At 52.2% G+C, this 5,513-nt stretch overlaps 1 long non-coding RNA gene across 1 annotated transcript; it reads right to left on the minus strand.

Annotated features, from left to right (window-relative positions):
• Window positions 1-41: 41 nt before the first annotated feature.
• Window positions 42-5,455, minus strand: LOC117797692. The gene is made up of 3 exons (XR_004622652.1): window positions 3,919-5,455; window positions 2,262-2,610; window positions 42-116 (listed from the first exon to the last, which is right to left on the minus strand). It is a non-coding gene; the product is annotated as an uncharacterized LOC117797692 (long non-coding RNA).
• Between the last annotated feature and the right edge of the window lie 58 nt (window positions 5,456-5,513).

Consider the following 5,513-nt stretch of genomic DNA (forward strand, 5'->3'; position numbering starts at 1 on the left):
CCCTCCCACCCACCCAGCCCCAGTTTGGCCTCAGAGCATACCACGGGTGATGGTGATCGCTCCCATCCTCTGGGGGCCCACCATCCACCTTCAGCAGGCAGGGACACAGTGACAACCTAAACCAAATGGAGAAAGCAGGAGACATTTTTTTAAAGAGAAAAAAAAGAACAGATAATTTCCAAAGGACATTAAGCTCTATTCAGGGACACAATCTCCAATCAACAAAATGAAAGTCGGCGGAGGGGTGGCCCCAGGGGACTGGCTCAAAGGCAGCTTGATGGCGAGAGTGTTCTAGGGCTCGCTTCTCACGCAGAGCCAACCCTACCCCCAGCCCCGGCCCCTCCAGCGTCAGGTCCAAGCTGCAGGGCTCTGGGCCTCCCTGCCGCCTGGGGCTGCCTCCCGGAGCGAGCACTTCCAAGGCCTCCCTCACAGGAAATGGCAAGACAGGTTGGCTGACAGAAATCGCCCAGAAGGAACCGGGTCGGGTCAGGTGCTGAACGTGTGCAGGGGTGCTGAAGTGTTTGGCTTCTGGAAGGAGGGGAGGGAACACCTGGGTGGTCAGGCCTGGGCCCCCCGCACCCCACCTGAGGCAGTGCAGCCCTCCCAGCTAGCGGGGGCCTCAAGATAGTTCTGGGAGGCAGAGAGAAGGCCCTTACTCCCTAGGAGACTCTTCCAGAGGCCTCTTTCCTTTCAGGGTCTTTTCTTAACACGCGAGTCAGACAGTAAGCAAATACAAAGAGCCGCCAGGTGCTGCCAGACGCTCAGAGAAGGCTCCAGAAAAACAGGAGCTCCTGACCCGGCCTCAGGGAATTCACTACCTGGGTAGAGAGCTGAGACACAGAGAGACGTTAGATTAGATGTTGGCCATGCCTTCACACGTCCGGTGTGACGACGGAAGGGGTATTTCCCTGAGCTTGAGACCAGGCGCTCCGAGGCTTGCTAAGATGGTCATGTTGCCTGGGACTCGTATGTTCCTTCTAAGAGGCCTCAGGGCTCCCTGCCAACGTCTCAGGAAACCTTGGTCAGATTCCCTTCTTCCGTTTTTCTCCATTCCGAGGCCAAAATTTCTCATCCTTCCTTCACAGCCAGGAAAGTGAGGAAGCAGGCCACGGGCCTGCCTGCCAGGCAACCAGCCCAAGGTCTACCCAGACCTGAAGGTTCAGCCAAGGCCTTTCCAACCCCCACAGGCACCTCCGTCTTCATGCACAGGATGAATTCATGGAGTTTTTAATCGAGAAGTGCACTCTTGTGAGGCACAGTCCAAAGAGAATCAGAGACAGCATGCTGGGGCTCGCTGTGGACACAGTAATAACGTAAACCCACGTTGGGGGGACTCAGTAGGATGCTGCCGGGTGCCAGCTTGGGGGTCAACAGTCTTCTTGGAAAAGGCCAGTTCCTAAGTAGCAAATAGTTTAGGATTTGTGGGCCAAACATTATCTCTGTTGCCCCTCCTCCTCCTTCTCCTCCCTCGTCTTCTTCCTCTTCTCTCTTTAAAAAAATTGTGTTAAAGTACACAAAACATAAAATTTACCATCTTCCCCCCGAAGGAAAGGACAGTCCCCAGTCCCTGGATAGCCACCTGCAAAAGAATTAAAGTGGACCCTTACCTTACACCATATACAAAAATTAACTCAAAATGGATTTAAAACCTAAACATAACAACCCAAACTATAAAGCCCCTGGAAGAAAACACAGCGAAAAGCTTCATGATGTTGGATTTGCAATGATTTCTTGGATATGACACCGAAAGCACGGCGACAAGAACAGAAGTAAACAGATGGGATGACGTCAAGCTTGAAGACCTTTGTGCATCAAAGGACACCATCGACAGATTTAAAAGGCAACCTTTGACATGAAAGAGCATATTTGCAAGTCACTTGTCTGATAAGGGGTTAGGGTCCAGACTATGTAAAGAGCTCCTGCAACTCAACAACATAAAAAATCAAATAACCCAATTAAAAAATAGGCAAAGGGCTTGTATAGACATCTCTCCTGGGGTGATATACACGGCCAACACGCATGTGCTCAACATCACTAACTATCAGAGAAACTGAAATCAAAACCACAGTGAGGAAGCACCTCATGCCCGCCAAGAGGACCACACTCCAAAGGAAACAAACAACAACAGTAAACTACGAGTGTTGGCGAGGATGTGGAGACGTTGGAATCTCGTGCAGTGTAGGTGGGACTCTAAAATGGGTGCAGCCACTGTGGAAAACAGTATGGCGGTTCTTCAAAAAGTTAAAAATGGATCCACTTACATCCAAAAGAACTGGAGCGTGATCTCAGAGAGGTATCCGCACACCCATATTCAGAGCAGCATTATCCACAGTAGCCAAGAGGTAGAAACAAGCCACGTGTCCATCAGTGGATTGACAGCCACAGTGTACTATCTACACACAACGGAATCTTCCTCCGGCCTCGAAAGGAAGACAGTCCTGTCTTGTCACGTGTTGTTACGTGTGTGGGAACCGGGGAGAAACACGAGGACATCGTGCTCCGGTATAGAAGCCTGCCACAAAAAGGCAAACACAGTGGATTCCGCTCATACGAGTGAGGTCTCTGAAGTAGATTTCTAGAAACAGAAGGTAGAACGGTGGTTGCCTGGGCCTGGAGAGAGATCGAGAATTGTTGTGTAACGGGCATAGAGTTTCAGTTTCGTAAGACAAAACAATCCTGGAGACCCATTTATAACAATGTGAAAACACCGCTCTACTGAAACGCACGCTTAACAATGGTTAAGATGGTAGATTCTATATTATGTTTCCACTCCAATTTTTTTAAAGCATTCAAAGGCCCAGCTAGAAAAAACTCCGTTACCATCTGAACCATTTTAAGTGTACCATTCAGTGCATGTGTGTGTGTGTTAACAACCCTTTAAAAGTGTAAAAAGCCATGGGGCGCTTGGGTGACTCGGTCATAAGTGTCTGCCTTTTGCTCAGGTCATGATCCCAGGGTCCCAGGATCGAGTCCCCCATCAGGTTCCCTGATCCACAGGGAGTCTGCTTCTCCTCCTTCCTCTCCCCCAACCCCTGTTCAGGCTCTAGGCTCCAGCTTGTGCCTGCTCTCTCTCTCTCTCTCTCAAGTGAATAAATAAAAAGGCTTTTTAAAAAAAATATGAAAAAGCAGGCCTTACGAAAACAGGCTAGGACTAGATTTGGCCCATATGCCGCCATTTCCTGACCTCTGTGCTAGATCAATGAACATAAAACCCAGATTTGGTCAAATGTAAAGGCTTTTATCCAGGACAAAGGAAGGTCATCGCATACAAGAGATGGTAAACCCTCCAGACCCAGCCTCAGGGAGGCTGTTAGGACTCGTCCCTTAGTCGGACTTTTAGCTCTGCCGCATACTGGCTGTGCAATCTTAGACAAGTTACTCACCCTCTCTGTTCTCAGCTCATCAGTAAAATTAGGGTGATAACTGAACCTTCCCTCTGGAGTCATAGTGAGGATTAAATGAGAGAATATGCAGGAACCACTTGGCTCGCGTGTGGCACATGGGAAGACCACAGTAAATGTTGGCCTCTATGCTTGTCAGGAAAGAGGAATTCTGAGAAAGACATCCGGTTCACTACACTGTCAAGATTGAAGCCATTGGAATCCCAAGATGAGGTCGTGGTCAAACATTTTAGCTCAGCTTGGAAATACAAGAGCTGATTGGAAGTGGTCTGGTCCCCTCGCCCTGGGGCTCCTGGGTGGGATTCCGGGGTGGGGGCCCCCCAAGCTAACCCATGGTGCTGTTTGAACCCTGGCCCTGGGTGGCAGGCTTTAATGCAGGGGAGAGGCTGCCCCCACCAGATAGAAGGGGTGGGTGACCAGATGGTCAGGAGGGGCAAGGGATGAGGGGGTCACAAGAGAGAGAGCCCGTGGTAAGCTGGGTGAAACCAAAGCCTCACACCAAGGCACCCACACACACCTTGTGTCTTTGTTCCAAGGGATGTGACCCGTGGCAACGGGGCCAGGGATCAGGCGGATGGCGGTGCACACCCGGGCTCCTTAGCAGGCATCAGTGAAATTCGGGATCCGGATGCAGATTCCGACACTCGCCTCATAACGCTGGGTTTAAAACAGCCTCCCCACCCCGCCCCGTGCCCTGTCAGCCGCATTTATCAGAGCCGCCCTGTGTGCTCAGCCCAGTGGGAATCCACGGGAAGTGAACTGGGAAACCGAAGACAGGGGCTCAGCCATGGCCGTGGCCGGGCTCACATGGCTGCATGACAGGAGCCGGTGGGGGCCAGGGGGGAAGGTCACGAGGCCAGGGCTGGCTCCAGACCAGGTCCTGGAGGTGCGCACCCAGCCCCACCCCGCAGCCGCTCCTCCCGGGTCACTGCGGGACTGGAAGGGCGCCCAGGGCAGATGCTGGGCGGGGATCCATTCGGTTTTAGAGGAAAAACAACCACAGATCGGATTTCAAGGCTCAGAGTCTCTCCACCCCCTCCTTCCAGTCCTTTCTAAAGAGCTGCGGGAACTGGAACCCCCCAGAGGGGCGGAGGCTGGTGGCTGCCAGCAGGGCTCTGCAGGAACCTCGAAGCCCCCAGGCCACCTCCAGCAGCGTGTGCGGCTTACATGGGTGGAGACGAGACGGGGCTGGGGCTCCGCAGGCGACCCCTGGGCTCTGCAGGCGACCCCTGGCCCAGCGAGGACCAAGCCCTGGTGGTCCGGACACGGAGGATCCACATTGGGATCTCAACCAAGAAGAACAAAAGAACAAGCCAGATCAATTACCCGCCCCCTCCGGAGCCAGAATTTTCTAAACCCAAAGCTACTGATCTTCAGAGATACTTTCATCCTGTGCAGGGACCCCACCCTCTTCAGGAGCCCCGGGAGCCACAGGAGTGACGTCCCTGCCCACTCACACTGGGACCCCTGCGAAGTGTCAGCAGCTAACGGCTTACAAGTTATCTCTCCCAGAGTGGGTTAGCTTCCCAACTCCGGGTGGGTTATGACGTGGGAAACAAAGGCAGAAGAAAACTTAAATTTCCTTACTACCTACAGCACACTAACAAGTCCTTGAAACAGGCAGAGTGACTTCCTCTAGGAGCTCAGCTGCCTCGATGTTAATTCTTTGCTAAGGGCGAAAGGCAGTCTATGTAACATACAAAAATTCCCCTGGAGACTTTATCTCTGCCCCACAAGGTACATGTTGGCAATCATCCCCAAGCACAAGGTCCTCCAATATAGATCTGAAGGGTCTCATGAGTAGGGTTTTACTAGACAGAAAAAAAAAAAATGACCTTTGCCTAACAGCCAGCCCCGCAAGATCCTGGAAACCTTGCTTCCAAAGTCCTAGAGACTGAGGCTATCGCTGACCCCCTCCCAACCTGAAAGTCTATGATCGGCCCGCTCCTCATGACCCCAGGGCAGCTCTTTCTGCCCACAGGTCCCGTCCCCGAGCTTTAATGAAATCATCTTTCTGCACCGAAGACGCCTCAAGAAGTCCTTCTTGCCCTTCAGCTTCGAACCCTGACGTCTCTCCTACATCATTGGGAGTTAGGCTGTTTAGAGCCTAGA

This window comes from Ailuropoda melanoleuca, unplaced genomic scaffold (genome assembly GCF_002007445.2).
Source record: "Ailuropoda melanoleuca isolate Jingjing unplaced genomic scaffold, ASM200744v2 unplaced-scaffold11297, whole genome shotgun sequence".
Taxonomy (NCBI): Eukaryota; Metazoa; Chordata; class Mammalia; order Carnivora; family Ursidae; genus Ailuropoda; species Ailuropoda melanoleuca.